This window comes from Eschrichtius robustus, chromosome 2 (genome assembly GCF_028021215.1).
Source record: "Eschrichtius robustus isolate mEscRob2 chromosome 2, mEscRob2.pri, whole genome shotgun sequence".
Classification (NCBI taxonomy): domain Eukaryota; kingdom Metazoa; phylum Chordata; class Mammalia; order Artiodactyla; family Eschrichtiidae; genus Eschrichtius; species Eschrichtius robustus.
The window spans coordinates 146,526,537-146,548,362 of NC_090825.1; the positions used below are offsets into that span (position 1 = coordinate 146,526,537).

General features: G+C 41.3%; 1 protein-coding gene across 5 annotated transcripts in view; it reads left to right on the top strand.

Annotated features, from left to right (window-relative positions):
• The window catches only part of RANBP17 (RAN binding protein 17), a 311,774-nt gene that overhangs the window by 285,160 nt on the left and 4,788 nt on the right, over positions 1-21,826 (top strand). The window lies entirely within an intron of this gene.

A 21,826-nucleotide genomic window follows, 5' to 3' on the forward strand; every position in this document is an offset into this window, starting at 1 on the left:
TAATTTCTCTCCTTAAATAAGTGTTTCCTGCCAGGTGGGGAGGAGAGACAAGTAACTAACTAATAATGTGATAATTGGATTAACATAGTGATGACAGGAGGAGAGGACTTGCAGAGACATCTCCTCATTTAGACCCCACAACAACCCTGCAATGTGGATATAACCATCCCCATTTTTCAAATGAATAAATTGAAGCACAGAGAGATCAACTGGAAAGTGGAATGTGAACCAAGGTCTGTTTGGCTCAAAAGCCCAAGTCCTTACCACTTACTTACACCATTGATTCTCAGGAGACCAGTTGCCGGATAAGATCTCAGATTCACCTGGAATGCCTTTTCAGAATAACACATTCTATCAAGATTTGGATGCACTGCTCCTCACCCATCTTTCTGCAGTAGCCACTGGTACTGCTGGGAGTGTGGCGTAGCCCTCGGGTGTTTTGCAACAAGAAGGCTGAGAACCACAGAATTAGAGCATGTAGCCAGTGGAGAAAATAAATAACCACGGATTGGCCAGTAATCAGACCCAGCCCTCACCCCACCGGGGCAAGTGACAGGTCTGCCACCTGCCAGTGCTCAGCCATGGTCACAATATCGTCCCATAAACTTTGGCAGGAACTTTTAAGTGGGTAGAAAATTTTAGCAAAAATCAATAGGCTATGGTCCTGGACAAATACCATCCGACTGTGCAGAACAAGTAATGTGGTTGTGCAGAAGACATTCAAGTTTGTCTTTACTCAGAATTACCATGTGTTTGTTGGTTTAAGTAATTTCTATGTGTTAATAATACTTGGTAATCCTTTACTTTATAGCATGTGACTAAGTAGTGATATATCTTTATTAACAGTGGAATACATTCTATTTATTTGGAATGTAGGCTTTCAGATAGCGTTTTAAATATTAATGACTGGTCTCTGGTAGTCAGCATAAATATGATTTGCATTAGCACTAGGTTATATCATCTTGAGTGCCTCTGATGTCAACGATTGGGTATAGTAGTATCTGACATCATCTCCTTAGGTCACTGACAACTTTGACCTCTATTCTTATGCACAGTTTCTGTCGTCTCAAAAGCTCTTTTGAATTGATTTGAAATTTTGACTCTTCCCTTTATGAGGCAGTAAAATTGATAATTATTCAGATGGGAACTGAGCACTGAGTGAAAAATCAATTCCACCCGCTCTCTGCCGCGTATAAAATTACTTCTGAGTCGGCTGGACTGAACGGATGGCCAGAGTAAAAGCAGCAGGCAGGAGTAGTGGGAAGAATTAGCTGGACACAGCTAATAGCCTGAAGGGATAGACTTGGAAAAGAGGGAGTGGGCCAGTTGGGGGTTATTATGAGCAAGGATGGGTCCCATTGATCATCTGTTTGCATCAGCTTTCCAAGACCTTATAAATCAACCCTGAAGAGCAGCAGAATCCAAGATTCAGCCTCTTTCCAGAGGGAATTTATATTAGATTATTCTCATTTTCACACTCAGATGAAAAGTGAGCCATTGATTTTATTCATTGGTTGCCCATCAAATGCTGTTTTTTTAGATGATTTGCCTATCAGAGAAGGTAATGAACAAGGTTGCTGCTTCATAACTCAAGGTTTCAGTTTTCAAGGCATCTGTGTCAGTTAAGTAATGCCTAACCCTATTAAAAGGAATGGGTTACAAATTGCTTAACAGTGCTGAAAAACTAGACCCTAATGACTAATTGTGCTTGGAGTTTAGAGAGGGTTTGTCAGCTCTTTAAACTGATGCAATGATACTGCAATTATTTACTAGTTTGAACTGTTCTCCCCCACCCCCCCAACCTGGACCTATATCGCTGGAAGCATAGTTGCATGAAGAGTGTCAATTCTAAATTGCAAAAGTTATCTCCTCAAGCTTCCACAGCAAATGAAGCATGAACCCACACAAAGGGTCTTCTGACATTCTTAGAGGCCTTTCCTATAAGACATTTTAAGTGCCTCTCACCTGAAAATGCGTTTATTATGACCTGCTATGTGGCTTTAGATCTTCAGTGTTTTTAAAAAATTCTCCAAATAAGCCATCTTCCATATTTTGCAAACAAATCTAAATTTGCAAAGCATTACATTTAATCCATTTGAAGATCTGTTATAATTAAGTGAATCTATTTTAAGTAAGAATTATTGTCTAACCAGCATTGCTTTAACTTAACTGAGAAAAACCCAGTTTACGTATATTAAGCAAAAAAAAAAAAAAAAGTTTCCATGTTTTTATGTCATTAGAGAGATAAACTAAAGTTTTAAGAACAGGCCAATAGTAACAGTGATTAGGCATTGATCTGCTATAGTAATTTGGAAGATAAAATTTCTACGTGAAACGTTTTCAGTTTTATCCCTGGTCATGTTAAGTATTTGTATCTATAACTCAAAGGTCAGCATTCATTTAGTTATATCACAGAATGAAAGAAGGATCTACCCAAATTAGGTAGATGAAAGAGCGTGTTTTGTAAGAGTAGAAGGGCATTTCAAAGATGGGACTCATTCTTTTTCAGATTATAAGAATAGGACACTGAGGCTGAATGCTTCTCTAAATCAGAACTTTTATTAAAACTACCTGCTCTAGATAGAGTAGCAACTTCCATAGAAGTAGAAAAAGAATTATGTGATGGTCAGTATTACTGATTAGATTATGCAATTAACTTATTAACAAGGTATTTTTAGCAATTATGTGCTCTAAAATTTAAATACACTGAATGGAGGAATTAGAACATTTAGGTTTTAATTTATCTTAACCTCTTCTATTTAACTATTTGGCTCAAGTGAGCTGTACTAAAAACCAGAAAAAGTTCTAATTATAATTATTTCTCTCTCCCTCGCTCTCTCTCCCCCTCCCTCCCACTTTGAGCTAACCTGACATTTAACTACAAATTGTGAAGAGCTGTCAGGAGTTATAAGAATCATACTTCAGTAGGGACGTAAGCTGGAAAGAACATTCACCCTTTTCCTCAATCAGTCAGTCAGTCAGTGAAAATTGCTTTTGTATAGTGCTCTTCGTGACATGCATCCCAAAGTGAATTACAGCAAAAGGGAAATCATCTGCTCTTTTTTCATTTCTGTGTTTAGATTGAAAGGATATTGCTCAACATTTTGACATACTATACAAGACATCTTTCATACTTAAGACACCATCCCATAGTACTAAGTAGGAGAAAGTGCAGTCACATATTTAACTGATGTTGAGATTTTGGCCTATAGAACCTCAACAAGACTCTCACAGTGGGAAACACTTTAGCAGATGAAATATATTAATGTCTCTTATGCTCTTAAAAAAATTAACCAGACTTTCTAATGTTATTATAGACATTTCTAGTGAACCCTAAATAGAAAGTATGCTCATGACCCACTAGCTCAGTCTGGTTAATTTGCAGCTATTATCAAAAGTATGGCAGTAGATTGATGTCAAAAACACATGCTGAAAGAACATTCACAACTGGATCAGAGGATAACATGGATTTAAAGGGAAGCCAGGGATAGGTCATTAGACATGGCAAGTAAAAAAGAAGAATAATAGAATTGTGTTTTTGCACATGCTGCTGCAGTCTTGGTCGTCTTCACAGCAACATATGTATGTACTTTGTATTTATTTCTAGGAAAAAAATAATACTGGCAAAATATTGCAGACACTAGCTTAAGCTTTTTACATATGCATTTAATCTGATTTAATCACCACAGTATCTCTGTGAAGCTGTAGTATTATGAGCACCATTTTACAGATACGGAAACCAAGGCATAAAAAGATTAAGTAACTTTCCCAAGTTACGAGTGGTCAATAAGATCATGTAGTCCATAAGCGGAAAGACTAAAATTTTACCTTGATGTGTTTAGCTCCAGCGTTCACATGCTTAACCACAAAGCTATAATTTGTTGGCGGCTGCTAATTTGAAGTAGTGTATGTATGTTTTGAGCACTTACAATGAGGCAAGTTGAGCTTCCAATAAGTCCCACTGGGGCCATCCTTAAGGTAGAATGATTTAGAGCAGTCATCCTATACCCCAACTTTGTGCTGCAGCCGGAATGAAACAGATGGGCAGTGACCCAAAGAGGCAATGGGCAAGGGAGAGGGCGGTTGCTTTGCCAGCTGGTATAGAAAAGCGCTGTGGCTCCCACCATCACTGACAGAGCTAACAGAGCTTCCTCTCTCTTATTCTACACCCATACCCAATCATTAATTCTGTAGCCAGACATTGAAGGTATAAAATTTAGCAGGACATGTATCCTTGAGAAGGTCAGAGTCTAATAGTGTAACTGTCTCGTGATGTTCCTTTGTGACTATCCTTTAATTCCTCTGAGGTAGCTCTTGAGGTTTACTCTAACCTGATTTTTCTAGGATAGAATCAATATGGCAGCTGTGAAATGAAGTTGGGGAAGCAACAAGTGCTTTACATCCATCCCCCATACCCGGCGCGTCTCTAGGCTTTGTCCTGACTCTCACCACTGATTCATCAGTGTTGAATGTCATTTTTTACCTCTTTCTGATTGTAAACAGCTTCTCTTTTTTATAAGAGGCTTCTACTACTGAGTACCATTAGCTCCACTGAAGTTCCTTCTTAAGGGCCTCTGACATGGGCAAGTCTGAAACTGACTCCTCTGAGCATCCCTCTCCTTCTCCTTTTCATTCTGTAAGGTACCACAGACTAAGGTGCCTATAGAGCCAAGTAGGAAACTTGACTGAGGTAGACAGGAACGACAAACTGTGTTCAGTACACATCCCTGTCTAAAGGGGGCAGCCTCCAAAGAGCTCCAGCTAATTGTTGCCCTGTAAGGTGGTAAGACCCAGTGTCGCCAGATATATTGAGATTTCCCCCCGGAGAGAAGCCAGAAATCCAGTTTTGTAAATGTTGGCCACTGATTGAAAATTTAAAATAAAAATACTCTGCAGGTCGGCACTGTATGTCTGGTTATCAGTTTCCCGCCTTTGTATTCTGTACTCTTAGAGAATTTCAGAACTCAGATCTCTTAATGCATGATCCCTTGCATTTCTCATAGCCATCCCATGTGGCCTTGCAACAGTGATATTTTTATTTGTCTCTGATGTTTTGATAATTCTTAAAGCACACTTTTTTAATTTGTTGTTTTAAGAGGATGCCATTATTTTGCTTTTACATATGACTCTATACTTAGGTCTTTAATGAAACTTAAAGAGGGCATTTTATCACATTTGAGTTGTGTCTTTGCATACAGAAGGGGTGCAGTAAACAGGCAATGAAACTCAGTTAACATCTCCCAAACATTTTTTTTTAAATTTTCAAAATAACAAGATTTGTTTGAGGCAGAAATAAAGTTCACTTTGGTCAAGTGTGTGTGTGTGTGTGTGTGTGTGTGTGTGTGTGTGTGTGTGTGTGTGTGAGATCTAATTACTAAGGATCAAATCAGAGTATCTACGAGGACCAGGGCTGCACAAAAGTATCTAGTTAATAGCCAGGTAACAAAAGTCCAAAAGGGAGTAAAACTCTTAAGAACGATCAATGTGTGACCACCACCCCTAAAGATCAGTTTAGAAAGTTAAAATATATAATTTTAAAAGTGGAAAAACACTAATTTTTAATTAAAATGGCTTTTATCTGTGATTTAATAAAATCATTTGTCCATCTTTAGAAGGATGATTCTTGTCCAAATCCTTTGTTATATTCCATATCTTTGCCATTTTGATTTCATTTTTGTTATAGAGATATTTGTTGAATGACTGTTTCAACTGTAACAAAAAATGGTATTTTAAAACAAAGCCCCTTTAAAACAAACCTATTCTTGATTTATAAATCATCAAATTAGTGTTATAACCCTATCACCTATCTTTACACGTACCTTTTTTTCCCCAAAGATCACCTCCATCTTGATACTTGTCCCAGCACCTAGCAGAGCCTGAAACCTTGTGATGGTCAATGAATGTCTGCAAAACAAACCAAAAAAATTAATTTTTAAAAGTGCAATCTACAGGCAGTGACTTTAGGTATCAAATCTAACATGGTCATAGACTAATACATAATAAAATAAATGGTAATGCCAAGATAAGATTATATCATCATATACTATATAATAACCCTGCTGAAATTCCATAAGAAAATTTTATTCTAAACATGGATGAAGAAAGAAATAAGTACTTCAAATATTGTTTCAAATGGTAACAGAACAGAGAAGGTTTGTGGTGAGGTTTTTTTTTTTGGTCTGTTTGTTTGTTTTGTTTGTTTTTTCCACTGGGACATGTGTTTTTCTACCTCTAAGCACAGTTTAAAGATGTAATCCATTGATAGCGTAACTTGCCTTATTAATTGAAAGGGATGGAATCCACCAGATGTAGCCCAAACCAGCAGAGAGTTAGGTGACTAAGCAACAGCAAAGACACCATATTGAGTGAGCCAGATTTCAGTCTCCAAGTCATTTATTTCAACCGGTGACAATACATTTAAACTCCTGTGCCTCAGCAGTGATTGATGGTTTAATATCATATATAATTTTTTTAATGAAGGAAAACCATTTAAATATGTTACCATTTGCACTGGTATTCTCCTATGTACATAACTGCATTTAATCATTATGGGGATTGTTTTTATACTTGTGTAATTTGTATCCAAGAAATAACTGTCAAAACCATCTCATGCTGTTGCTGGAAATGGTACAGTGTGCTTCGTACTTGAATAGATTCATTCTTCCCTGCACATAATTAAGAGTGTTGGAGCTTTCACTGCTACCACATAGGAATTCCATGTTTACATTTCTGAGAATGAAAAATTAGCCACAATTTGCTTTTTCGGGCTCCCATTTTCTGGGGCTGTGATATTTAAGTACCTTAGTTCTGTACCAGTATATGATTTGAAGAGTTTGATTTTAAGACTTTTAATATTAAAATACATAATAAAATTTTATTATCTAGTTATAAGAGGGTTTACCCTCTTATTAAAGTTGCTAAATCAGACCTGGATTAGCATCATAATGGCACAGTTTGATATGGAATACTCAAAAGTCAAGTTCGAGGGAAGGGATGGGTTTTGTTGTTGTTGTTGTTTTGGGGGTTTTCTCCTATACCCACCCCTTGCACAAAGTAACAAGGATGAAATGCATGTATGGAAACAAACAAGGAGCAATTTGGGACGCTGGAGAAGGAGTGGAGGTGTCAGCCTAGGATGGTACCCTTAGGCGAGGCAGCTGGTATATGTAGCCTTTTGTTTATCTGCTACTGGTTTATGTAGCCTTTAGGCCGGCACCAGAAACAATCACTCCTACAGGGTCAGCTGCTGGTCAGAAGCAAAGTAAGAAAAGATTTTGCGTTCAAATGCGCAGCCATAATTTCTGTACAGCTGGCACCTGCTACTGGTGCACAGCGTGAAGGTGAAAGGTCAAAGAGGCAGTTGTTCAAAACTCAAGAATGGCTTAAAGGGACTTGTAGATTAATCTGCTTTATTAACTTCTGTATATTAGATAACTATTGCTATGAATGACAGTACATCTTTTTGAATAAGTCGCATCTCTTTCTCTTTTAAATTAGCTTTTGAGTAATGAATATTAAATAGAAAGCATTTCAGGGGTAATTAAATGAAAACAGAATGATGTCATTTTACAATTATATTTGTGTGTTTATAGAATAGGGGAATTATAATGTTTTCCAAGGAGCTAAAAAAAAAAGAGCCAGCTTCATAAAGAAGAATTTGAAATAAATAAGTTAGATGTCCATTAGCCTTTGTGTTTAAACTAAAAAATATGATGTAGTTTGCGACTTAACATAGAGTCACTGGGTGCCAGTGGCTTGATTTGGCATTCCCAGGGGCTCCAAGTGTTTTCTTTATGAATTAAAGTGACTGCAATCCGTCATTGTTCTTTTATCTACAGCTTAGCACAGTCAGTTTTGCTATTACTCTGCAGCAAATGTTCTCAGAATAGCAAAGGAGTAGTAAAAAACAACAGCCATACCTTTTCCTTCGCACTCATGTAAAGCAGATAAAGAGCATTTCATAAGGAAAAAAACGCACGGTTTTACACAGGTTTAGCCCAATGATAATTAGGCGTGCTTTATAACAGTCTCTCACCTGGTATGGCAAATGGCAAACAAGATGGTTTTTAGCCTCTTCATTAATAGTGATTGGCGCAGTTAGCTATCGTTACAAATTAAGGGTAAAAAGAGTTCACTCACATGCGTTCTTTTTAAAGCCTCTGCAAGGAAAATTTCTAATCCATAGATAAAAGACTGACACCAACTCTGGGAACGTGTTTAACAATCTGTCTTCTAAAAGGACGATTTTTTTTTCTGCTGACTCTCAGTGATTTTTGTTTTTGTTCTTTTAAGAATTCTCAGAAAAAGCATAGCAGATGACATCTGCCTTTTTCATGCTAACACAGCACAGATAGTAGCATTTATCCATATTTCACAAATGGAAGGCATTTGGGATTTCATTTGCACTCCCAAGTTTTAACACGAGTTCAGTCTTTCTACTCTGAGCAGTGTTTCGGTGACATGTGAAGATGACACCTGAGATCACCTTCCTGTGTCACATCCAAGCCAGCCCAGGGCTCACCAGAAGGATCCTAAACTTGCATGGGTGTCACAAAGGAGCAGACTACCTTGACCAGAAAAGATTGGGTCAGGAGTATTTCCACATCCTTACACTCCAAAGTGGAAGAACCTTTACACCTCCTTCTTAAAGATCTAGACTTTTCCTCCGTCCTGTAACAGAAGCCTTATTTACTGTAGGGTTGCTAGGACCTAAGAAGTCACTACAAAAGGGCGATCTCAGGTTCAAACAGAATTTTGATGATGAATGATAATGATGAAAAAGAAGTAGAAATAATTATTATATGCTAGGCTTGTGTGCTAAGTGCTTTATATATATGTACACAGACATGGGCAATGGGCAAGGGAGAGGGAGGTTGCTTTGCCAGCTGGTATAGAAAAGCCCTGTGGCTCCCACCATCACTGACAGAGCTAACAGAGCTTCCTCTCTGTTAGAATAGGGGAGAAGTCCCTAGCACACAAATAAATTCCAGTGTGTGTGTGTGTGTGTGTGTGTGTGTGTGTGTGTGTGTGTGTGTACATATATATATATATATTTCTATTTAAGTCTCACTACTCTGTGGGGCAGATATTTTTATCTCCATTTTATGATCAAAATACTGTAATTGCAGCTCTAGTAAGGTAGTAACTCACCCAATACCATACAGCTAATAAGTAGCAGAACCCATGCTCTTAACCAAAATACAGTACAACTTTTAAATGGGCTAGAAACAGGATTGGGAGGGATGGAGGACAAGCAAGGGGAGACGCATACCATTCATTCATTCATAAATCCTTGATTGAGCCAGGGGCCCCTTTCTTTGAGAACTGATTGGACAAGAGGTAAACACTTGACCTAAGCTGGCTTTTCTTCCCTGGATTTAGAAACGAGCATTTAAAAGATACTGGTCAGCCTCATCTGAATTGAAGACTTGAAAAATCAAGAGCCATGGGGCAGCCATTCCCTGCCATATGCTCAGAGAAGTAGCCAGCCTGCAGCGAGAGAAAAGAGCAGCAGACATGCTAAATGGATCTCGAGAGACCAGGCAGGCCCACAGAGAGAGACTGAGAAGGATCCCACCAGCGTTCTTGTCCCTGGTTCTAAGCCCTTGAGAGGCCTGACCATGCTGCCTAGTGTAGGGATCACCCCTTTGAGGCCTAAGTTTTGTCTGCGATAGTTGCTGTCCTCATAGCCAAAGGATTCTTGACTCAGGGAAGTTGTGAGGACAAAGTGAACCAATGAGTATAGACTCACCTAGCCCAGAGAAGGTATTCAATAAATGTGTAACAGTAGCCTTCACTTTGAAAAACAGTATGCAGGTACCACTTTTTAATGTCCCTGTCCTTGTCCATATCCCTGCTGTTCATAATTATAAATGTGAGAAAAGTATCCTGTCCAGGAAATCCCAGGCCCAAGACTTCATTTCACAAGATGATTTGATTCTGCCATGACTTCAGCCAGATTACTTACCTCTACCTGGTCCCATCCATGTGTTCTGCCTTTCTTAGAGTTCTTTCTGTGACAAGCATTCTTAATATCACGCTCACTCACTGGACTGGATGGGGCATGGTGTGATTTTATTCTTGGGCCCAAACTGACTTTTTCTCACTTATTCTTCCTGCATACTCCAGGCATTACCTTGCAATGGCAAGAATGAAAATAAACGCCATAACTCTTTCCATTTGTATAATGTCTTCATACCTTATGTCTCTTCTGACTCTCACAAAAACCCTGATGGGTAGACAGGGCCAATGTGAATATTTTTTTAACTTGAGAGTACGGGTACATCAACACATTTAATCCCACAGTACCTGTATGGGTAAAGTATGCAGAGGTTCAGAGGGACGAAATAACTTGCCCAAAGACACAGAGCCACTAAATAGCAGTGCCTAGAATATAACTAAGGCTTTCTTGTCTCTAGATTTTACAGTTTTCTTGTCTCTAGATTTTACCATACCAAGGCTTCCCAGGGCCTTAACCTACCCTTCCTTCCTGGCATTTCTTCTTATCCGTTCATCCCTATTCAAGGGAGACAGCAAGATAAATGACAGGGTTCCCCTGCCTTCATTTCTCTGAGTGGCACTGTGGATGGTATAAGAAGCTCTTTGAGTTTCTTGAAAGAATGGCACAGGATAAAGTGAGGGTTGGTTTAATGATGGCATGATTTATTCATTTCACAGTTATTACTGATTTTTCACATAGTACTTGAAGGGTAAATTATGTGAAATTTTCCCAAAGTATATTAATGTACTGGAGATGTGACTTCCACCTTCATATTCATTTGTCTTGACCCTTGGAAATTTTAACTAGCAGTAGCCATTCGTGCAGCTGTGAGCTTACATAGTGTGTCAAGGAAGACTTCTTATTTGGTTGCAATCTAATCAGTACTTGAAGAACAAGGTAAAGGTTCCCTCATCCTCTGACCTTTCATGAGTTAATGCTGCTTTGTATGCTTTGCAACCCAGAAGAACTCTTGCATGTTAATTCTGTATCCCTTGTCATGCTTAGGAAAATGCAGACGTAAGTGCTTTCAGACTGATGAAATTCTGTCCTCCTTTCATAGTTGTTTAATTGCAAATTCTCTATTTGTGGAGGACTTTCTACTTTACAACAATCAGAGCTGACAGATTTTACAGTCAACATACCTGGTTTTGGCATACCAGTTATGCTACTTCCTGTGTCCTTGGAATAGTTACCTCACCTCTTTGAGGATAGCAGCCCTTCAACAGGGGGAGTTCTTTACCTTACTTGAACTGGCCCCTGGGATCAGGTGGCTGAACTACTCCCTCCTGTGGTCTCATGCCCAGACTCCCCAAGACTAGCCAAGACCTAGATGTCTCCCATTCCATCACTCCCTCAGCCAGTTACCCCATAACTTGGAACACTGGTATCATGGAAAAGAAAAACATTCAAGTGCATGTTTAGTTGAGGTCATGTGAACATAGAATGCTAAGAAGGAGCGATGGGAAGCTCAAGTCCTGAAGAGAAATCTCTTAGGCCCCAAAGAGACCCACCAGAAAGAAAACACTAAGCAAGAGCTCTGTGTTAATGCCCATACTTAATGTGGCATCTCATTTTAGATGGGACAAAGAAGTTCCACTCAGGGAACTAAAAGCGTCAATCAGAGTTAAGTGCATTTAGGGATGATTTCTCTGAGACCCTTAAGATTGGAAGGAAACAACCTGATGGGTGCGCAATAAGAGATTAATAAATACTTAGGCTGCATGAGCTCTTTTAGGCCACAGGGACCACATTTTATTCAATTCTATACCACAGTGCCTGACACATAGTAGGAGTTCAGTAATTCTTTGAGCAAAGAACAAGTCCAAAAAAATGCAGAGGGAGGGAGAAAAGAAAGAAGGAGAAGTCCCTAGCACAGTACCTGACACATAGTAGGTACTCATCACGGATGTGTTACGTGTGTGCACCTAGCACGTAAGAGTTGATAATAGAATATTATTGACTTGAAATATGTGCAGGTGAAACAAGTAGATAACAAGAGGGCTTTAGAGCTTCTCTAGCAGCCTGGCCTGTTTTGGAATCTGTACTTTAAGAGAGAAGTTCCACCCTCAGCAAATGATGGCCTCTTCTTATCCCACAGAAGGAGCAAGCCCTCCCTCCCCAACCCCATCTTTCTCCTGAGCCCCCTGCATTACTGAGAGGCTGGAAACAAATTGACAGAAACCTGGAGAAAAATAACTCAAGTGATTTAGGAGAATGGAAGGGCTGGCTTATGGGGCCAGATTAAAGAAGCTAAATATGTATAGCCTGCCTAAGTGACAACTAAATGGGGCATTTGATAAGTCTATAAATACTTGGAAGATGTAAACACCAAGGAGGAAAGGGAATTACTTAGCATGGCACAATGGAGTATTGGCGTAATGGGATAATACTAAGAAAGGGAAAATGAAGGTTGAACATCAATAAAAAGCTTCCTGACAAAGAGAACCATTCCTGACAGAGGACACTATTAAGTTATGTGCTGTGGGCCAAGGGAAGTAATGGCAGTGCCATTTCTCAGGGTACTGGCAACAGAGCCAGCAACACAGGGCCCGAGATATGTCCTGACTGAGGCACAGGAGCCAAGCAAGTAACCTTCTGTGTCTGCGGCCTCCGAATCCTAGAAACAGGAAAAAAGCTGCATCTTCTTGGGAGAACTCAGATGGCTCAGCCTCCTAAAGGGACAGACCCTGTGGAGGATGGTTATACCAGTCGTTCGCCCTTCCACGCCACTGCCCAAAAGAAGTCATCCAACTAAAATGGTACCCCATTTCCTCCAAGATAAAGCCCACATTCTCTGGCACGCAGTAGTAGGCCCTTCACAAGACGGGGCCTCTGCCTACCTAATCAGCCTCCTCCGCCACCACCACTCCCCACGCACCCTCTCAGGTCCCACAAAGCCGCTCGTCATTCCCCGGACACTTCTCCAAACCCTGGCACCTGCTTGCTCCTCTTCCTACCTTACTACTGTCAGACTTTGCTTGTTCTCTGCAACAGATCCAGGTGTCACCTGTGAAGCCTTCCCTGCCTGCCCCCCACACCTAGGCAGAGTTAGTCAGCCTCTTGTGGTCTCTCAGAGCCACCTGTACAGGCTTCTGTTTGTGGCACTTGCTAGAGTGTGTTGTCATGTAAACAGTGTATTGCCTCCCCTACTTGAGTTCTTTGAGGGCTGGGACTGTGCCTCATTCATCGGTATGTCCTCAGGGTCTATCTAACACAGAGCCTGGCACAAAGTAGGTGGCAGTAAAGTCTGAATAAATCAAGGAACGAGGTTCTATTCCCAGCACTTTCAGTCACTATCATTCCTTAGGCTCCCTATGTAATGATTAGGGTGAAAGAGCTTCCAAATCTCAGTAACATCTTTGAATCATCTCCCCAACCGCTTGGCCAGCACTCTATGCCATTTAGACAACTATAAATAAAAACGCTCAAATCTGAAAGGCAGCATGCCATCCTCTGTGGTTTAAACGTTAAACTCGAGACTGATCTGTAATGGAAAGTGCTTCTGAGGGCCGAGTGAATTTTCCAAAAACTATTTTTTTCTCCTCACACAAAATCATTCGAACATGATAAGTAAAATAATCCTCCTCTGTTTGGTTATGAAGATTTTTAGGTCCATCTAACCAAATCCCTTCGGGAAGTCAGGGAGAATATAGTGACAGATGATAGGCAATGAAACTTTGAACCTCCTACTGTAAGGATAATATGTTTATTATGAAATACAATATTCATTGCACTCTGCTCTGAGGACCGCATGAGATGCCCTCATGCCATTATCCCTTATGTTGTTCTGTTGTGAAATATGATATTCATTGGGAAATGTTGTGATGACTGTTCAATAAAGTAGCATGCTGTTTCCCGCTCCCTTCCTTGATTTTGAATGGCCTCAGTTAGAGTTTACTTTATCACTGAATATTTAATATAAACATGTGCTTGTAGTCGTCTCTGTCATGCATGTATATGTACACTGGGTGGGGTTCATTTCGCTGCTCCTTATCCCCTGAGCTCACTGTCGGACTGTGGGCCTGCTAGACGGCAGCCGCCCTCCGCCACATGCAGCACTGCTGGGGCCGCCTAGCCTCCAGCCCCTTCTCTCATTGGCAGTCTTGAAGTTGAGGCCATGTTCTTAAAGCTCTGAATTTACCTGTAGCTTCAGTATCAGGTTGTAGTTCTTCGAAAGATTTCTTTAACTGGGAAGAAAATGGGATACGCAGTCAAGGATTCTGACCATTTCTCTCTGTCTCTGCTAACACAGCCTTGCGGAGGCCCTCATCGTTTCTCCTCTGGACTTGTGCAGTAGTACCTAAACATGTTGCCTTGCCTCCAGTACCTACCCGTCATTGCCATTCTGCAGTTTCCCATAAGTTTTGTTCTAAATCACAGATCTCATCATTATTCGGAAGTCCTTTGAAGGCTACCCTTTGTGTACTGGCCCAAACTCATTTCTGCATTCAGCCTGACATGAAAGACTTTTTATAGCCTGGACTCAGCCCAGTCTTCTCCTCACCCTCAGCTCTACTCCTTTCCACTCAAAAGAAGGTCTCTCTCAAAAGCCTCCTATACAGAGGCTGATTATTCCTCACATATGCCAAGCCCTGTCCCCTGTGCCTTTTCTCATTTTATTTTCTCTTCCTAGTGTATCCTTTCCCAGTGATGCTATATGTGTCTTTTAAGATTCAAGTTAAATATTAGCTATGCTGTGTAGATAGGCTGATTTTTTTTAGACAGAAAACGTAGCATATATGCCTTTGTTAGTCTCTCTTGAGCTTACACACGTTTTCTAATTTGGGGACCCCCAGAGGCTAGTGTAGGACATTTGAGGTTCTAGAACCTGATTGTATGTCAGTCATTTGGGCAGTATACCATGAACTAGAAATAACAGTATCACTTGAAAAAAATGAGAGGAAAATGGCTTTGGAGTTGAAAGCCATTCCTTTACATACAAGTTTTCCCAACATTCCTACCTAGAGGGAATTTAGATAATGTTTTTGACAAGGGATGGTTAATTTTTACATCAACTCGAAAACTGTTCCGTTTGGTTTTGGCCAGAGAAGAGTGAGAAAGAGTTTCCCAAATAGTGCTGAGTGGCAAATCCTTCAGCCTCCCAGTGCCCCAGGTTTCCTGGTTTTCTTTTAATGCAGCAAGCTGCTTTATGAGATGTGCAGCCACTTGAAATATGAGTTACTACTCGTAAAAAGTTTCAAGTGGATAATGAAGATTCAAGAATGAGACTCACAGTGTAGTGCAGTCAATTTTGTTGCTACTGCTTTCCAGTACATCTCTGCCATTGAAATGAATTATTTATTGTAATTTATTTCAACCATGGAAAATAAAACTGTTTTCATTGTGATGTGCACTGTAACATTCAGAATAGACACATCACATGCAGTACTCTCAATTAATTAATTCTGAAGTTTCATTCCAACTTTATCTTCTTTATGAAAAGCTATGCGACTGGCAGGTAATTCTTTCCCCAATAAACTATAATTAAAATGAATGTTTTGAGAACTAGGGGTAATGTTGGTAATGGAGAAAATTGAAACAACAGCAAAACTAGGTTGTGTATTTCCTTAGATTTTACAGTGGATGGAAGGGTTTTTAAATATTCTAGGCAATTTATCACTTGGAGGAAAACTTTTTCTCCCTTAACTTTTTGTAAGGAGTGGGTGGAAGAGGAGGGTGCCCTTAGTTTAGATGTGGAACCGTGCAATGCTAATGTATGACCAAAGCCAGCTGAGTTAACCAGTCCTGCAGTACCTTTATTGGTAAGAAGTTTTTTTGCCGTTTTTTGTTTTTTGGGGTTTTTTTAAAGCAAAGTTAGCATTGTACAAAGGCCAAGAGGCAGGACTCCCAAATGATTTTTCAGAGGAGAATGGGTCACCTGTAATTGATTGCAATCTTGTTTCTTCTAAAAAGAGGCTCGCCTCATGCATTTCGTTTGATTTTTTTTTCATTTAAAGTGCTAAATAGTTGCTTCTGTTATGAGACTGCAAAGACACTATGAGAACTTAGGAATGTGCTTAATATGTACAGATATTAAAAGATTTAATATAACTTAGGTGGTGGGGCTTAGTCCAGGCAGAAAAATATTTGCTTATCTGTCCATTACTTTCATTTTTCATAACATTCCACTAATATCACGTTGCTAGACAGCAGACAAAGAAACAATTGATTCCTTTTCCCTAAAGATGACCAGTATCTAATTTGAGGAGGATCACATTTCAATATCTGCTATGCACGTGGCCTAAGAACAGCGCTTGGTAATGACAGCAACTCGCTTACTTCCACAAGCACTGAAAATCTGGAAGCTTTTCCTCCTTTGGCAGCATTCAGATTCTTCCAGGTCGTAGATCTTCAACCAGGGCATGGGGCTCTGGAGAAATTGCTGTGGAGATGGGTAGAAGGTTTCTCTGCTTTTTCAGGTTCTACTACACTATCGTTTTTGTTTTGTTGTTTTTATTGCTGTTGCTAGGGCCAGCCTTCCTCCTCCTCTCCTAACTGGCCTTCTGAAAAGCCAGTTACAGGTGCCAGAGGGTTCTTGAGACTCAGAAGCATCTCTCAAGTGTTTGGTGCATTTATCGGTTGTTCTCAAAACATCAGCAACTCATTGCATCAAAATCACAGGCAATCGAGCTTGGTCAGCAGTACATATAATTGTGTATCCTACCCCCTCTTCTCATTAAGGGCCCCCACCAAGCAGATTAAGGCACCCCATTCCACAGACACACCCTCTTGGGCACAGCCCTGATCATCTTTGCTTTGTCCTCCTCTCCCCACCTCTGTCTGGATCTAGGTACAGGGACGCTTTGTCTTTGGTCTCTCATCTCTTCTTTGGTCCATCCTTCTTTTATATAAACCAAAGCCTCCTTCTCAGCCCCTCCTTCCACCACCTTTTGGAGAAGACAGGTTGCTCTTGCCCCATTCCCATTTTCTATTTCCCTGGTCAACAGGGAGCCAAGTTGCAGTGTAACTAAAAGGTCATTCAGCCCTGAGCAAAGAGGCCAGGATAGAGAGGGAAGAGCTGAAGTTCCCTAAACATGTTACGGATTTGATCCCCATAGATCAGAGTTCATATCATCACTTCAGGTTCAGTTTTGTCTTTCTGAATCAGATGGGGAGCAGGAGGGAGGAGTTTGAATTTTTTTTTCACCTATTTCTTAGACTTTGTGGAATATTTTTTAGTTTTATTAATCAATATGTTCGAAGAACATTAACAATGAAAAGTGCTCACTTTATAGGGAGTATTGTAACTCGAAGAAAATTAGCTTAATTAACTAATGTTTTCTATGATGTTAATTTAAATTGCTATATACTTTTGGTGGGAGGGAAACCAGTGGTTCATTGGACCATGATGTTCCAGAGACAATCTATTAATTATGTCTACTGCTGTTCATCTTGAGAGGCTGAAAATATGTTAACCAAATTTATAAAAGCTCTAGGTGGGAGGCAAGAAGGTCTGCTGCAAACTCACCAGGAACCTCTGCCCTGGATTCCAATCACAGGGATTTCAGTAGCTGCCCGACTCTTGATCAGGTGGCAGAGTGGCCGAACAGAGGAGATACACATGGGCAGCATAGCTGGGAGGCTCACTGAAGGTGGAAGAATGAGCCACGCCCAGAAACGAGCCTTTCCTTTCACACCATGAATCCTCTAGAAGTCTACAGTGGGGGCCAGACACACTGCCGCGACCACCACGGCGGCAGTCCTGGTCCTCACCCACAGGCAGCCTGAGGGTGGCAGGCAACAGCCTCCGGACTCAGGCGGACCTGTGCACATGTCCTGGTTCCACTTCACATGGTGGTAGCTGATAGCTGTGATGCCTTGAGCAAGTGACTGACTTGCTCAGGACTTCAGATCCCTAGTCTATGAAATGGGGATAATATCTACCTCAGGGTTAGCTGAGAGTTACAGACAGTGTGTGCCTAACAGAGTGCTGAGCACCCAAGGGCTCTCCGTAAACGTATCTTTTCTTGCTGGGCAGTGAGAAAACTCAGGCACAGCTTACTCTTAGGTGGAAGTGCTTGTCATTAGAAAAGATGGTGCCTCAGCCTTTGGCCTTGGTGACCTGAAAGGCCCTAGAGAGCTCTTCCCGGCAGCTGCTGGCTAGAGAGGCAACAGTGGCTTAGAAGAGTTCTCAGGATCTGCACACAAAAGCAAGATCCTTGGAAATGAACAATGTATTAATTTACATATTTACCCATTTCAGGTTTTAGCCATAGGATGAGGCCAGAACTTCTCTGTTTTCTGTACAATCCCCTTTCGGCTCTTTAGCTCTTTATACTTTAGTTGATATTTCACTCATCCTTTCCCATTCATTCATTTATTCATTTATTCATTTATGTATTCATTCTGTCTTCCAGTAGCTATTTCCTGAGCCTCTGATCGGTGCCAGATGCCATACTAGGCACTAGGGATACAGAGAAAAGTCCCCCATGGTCCCAGCCCCGCAGAAGTTTGCAGACCAGTCTCCCGACCCCACCCCACTGCAGTCATCACCCTGTACGCACTCAAGCCACACCTCTCCAGCCATCCTTCTTCACTCAGCTTCTAGACCCATTGAGCCTCCAGCCTCCTTAGAAAGAGTACATACTCACCGTGTAGCAGTAAAGCATCCAGCACAAACCACATCTTTGCTTATTCTACACAGGCAGAAGATAGAACAGGAAGCATCTGAAGTGAGAGCATGTAGTTACCACCTTGCTGTAGGGGAAGAGTGACCCAGCATATTTGAGTAGGAAAGTCCACTGTGCTTTGTGCTTGTGCTTTACATGCCATTTTAGGGTAGAAACATAGGAGAGGAGCTGAGGAGCAAACAGAGACCCATGTAGCACAACATTGCTTTGTCTTATTTTTCCAGATCAGATATTTGTAGCGTAGCTTCATGTTTTATTTAGAAGATTACAAGATTTCAGAACAACAGAAATACTGTCATTCAAAATCCATACTAATACATGTGCCAGACCAAATAGGACTGATTTTTGGACTGTTTTCTATTTTAGGGTTTTTTTGCTTGTTTGTTTGTTTGCTTATTGCAACTCCCAATGAGGGTAGCTGATAGTGAGAATATAATCTCGTTTATCTGTCCATAAGCAAGACATGAAATGGGGTGCTTCCTGGAGCCATGAAATTCCACTGGGCCAGATCAGGCAGGGTAACCATAGTAGGAGTAAAGGAACGCTGGTAACGATTTGAGTGCCTGTGGAAGAAGTCAGTCCTCACAGCAGCCCTTCAAAGTAGTTGCCATAATCCTTCATTTTATATGTAAAGAAATAAAGGCTCAGAGAAGTGAAACAACTTGCCCAGCATCCCAGGTTACATAAGTGGCAGGGCCAGATTTGGCCTTAGTTCTGCCTGTCTCCAAAGTCTGTCCCTGTCAAACCATGTTGGTTTTGCTTCACTGAGAAATTTTCTACAAACTCATGCCAAAGCCCTTTGGGAAGGAGGAAGGAGAACAAGGAAGCACTACCTGAGACAGTGTGGTGTCTGGTTTTCCTAAGTGGACTAAGCCTCACGACTCCCCTTCCCAAGTGGTCCATTCCCTGGTTGGGCAGAATAACTGCTTAGGATAATACAGTGGATAATGTGTGTGTTTTTTGGACATAGGCTCTGGAAACTGTAGCCTGGGTTGGGCAAATTTGAAATGGCCATTCCAGCCATGCCTGTAACAGTGCAGGAAGTGAGCAGAGGTGGGGGGAGTGGGGGCCCCGCTCATGCAGCATTCCTTATACTGAACACTGATGGCGCTTTGTGACTCAGTGCAGGCTGGGGTGGGCCACTGCAGAGTTGCCAAGGGCTCTCTCCTTTCAGTCTTGACTTGTTCGCATCGATAACCACCAGAGATTTCACATTCCCCGCAACAGGATTCTGTACTTAGGCATTTCACCCAGTATTCTTCCATATGGGGGTCCTTTCTCCAAAGGGGCTTGCCACACTGATTGAACTGTTTCCCCATATCCTCTAGGTGTATTAGAAATAAGAACTCTGGAAATGAGTTGCCACGTCAGTACCCTTTGAGCGGATTTGCTCACTAATTTCCATTTTTCTGGAAGAGTAAAAGAGAAAAAAAAAAATCATCCATTTTAGCCAACTTTATTTTTAGAAAAGTATTTTACTCAAACATCCCCTTACTTATTACAGACATAAATACATGCATTCAGACAAATGAATCCACGAGAGGACCGTATAAAGTAATTGGCACGTCACTTCAGCATGCTTTGTCAGTTAGTGGAGGACTTTGGTGCCTCTAACTTTAATCTTTTCCATTAAAATATCCATTCTGCCTTCAGATTGTGAAACCCATAATATTTTAGGCTGTCTCCGTGGATCTGTTAGTTTTGCTTGTCAGACTAATTTAATTTGTGGCTCTATGACTTTGGGTGGCTTGTTAAATTGTACATGGAAACATGTGATCTGCAAATGATGTTCAACATGCCAGGCTTAAGACCTAGTTTCTCCCCAGAGACACTGGACATACAGTAAATGTGTATTGGCAGATTTCATTTGCAACCAGCCTAACTGTTAGGATGATGATGATGTGTGAAATGGCAGATATTTAAGCGCATTACTGTTGCTTTTATATACCTTAAATGTTTATAACACTTTTTGAAGCACTTTTTATATCCACCGTCTCATTTGATTCTCTGAGCTTCCTTGGTACTGGGTTATCATTTCCCTCTTTATAGCTAATGAAACTGAGACACAGAGAGAAAGGTTCAGTGACTTGCCTGAGAACACAGGGTAAATTGGATTGCAGAAATGCCAGAGGACAAAGCCAGATGTCACCAAAGCCTAGTCAGGGCGGTGTGTGTAGTAGACTTTGCCACATAATTGCCATTTTCCCCTGCCCTCCTTTGAGGAAAGGAGCTCTGAAGCGGTGAAAACAGGAAGGGCTAGAGATGGGAGGTAGAGTCCAAGAAGCAGAAACTGTAGCATCAGCTCCACATGGATGGCCACAGCTTGCTTGCTTCACTGCTCTTTGCCTGGGCTGTTGCAGCAGCCTCATCTCTGGTCTCCCTCCTTGACTGTCACCTGCACAGTACACGTTCCAAATGTCCCCAGAGAGAGCTTTCTTAAGTACAAATCGGAGCATGTCTCTCTTTTGCTGCAAACCCATCATTGGCTCCCACTGCCAGATTCTTCATCGCGGTCTTCCAGCCTACACTGGGGTCTTGCTTCTGGCCCGCCTTTCTTCTGCCACACTGCATTCCTCACCACTGTAGAACCCACTGTGTTCTTCCCCAACCTCCTTTTTTGCTGCTGTCTCTGCTTAGAACACATTTATGGTGAACTCTTGTAAACATGACCTTCTCTGTGGAGCCTTCCCTGATTCTCAGGGACCCAGAAGCATCCCTCTTTCCACTGCATGCCCACAGCAACTTAGCCCAGCCTAGTGCCCCTTGTCTCTGTGCGGAGTAGTCTGCCCCAGGGAGTCTTTAGCTCCTCAAGGATGGAGGTTGTGGTAGATGCCTGTGTTCTCTTACCGCCTCCCAGGTGTCTTGCAGAATTGGAACTTAAGAAAATGGATGAGTATGAAATGTAGGAGTGAAGTGAGTAAATGAGTGAATTAGTGTATGAGGAATGAATGAGAAGACTTTAACAGCCTGAGCCAGCAGGAAACGTGACTTCCAGGGTTACCTGGCATGTGCCCCATTTCTCCCTCTTGTCTGAGAGGAGTCATGGAGAGATAGTGCCCCTCCATAGCTTGACGTCTTTGGTGAAATGAGAGGCAGAAAGAAAGGTGAGCTGGGCTTTTGCCTGGTGACCTAGTATAGAGGAAAGCACATCAGGGTTGAGAGGCAGGGACTGATCCTCTTGGCTCTGTGGCCTCTG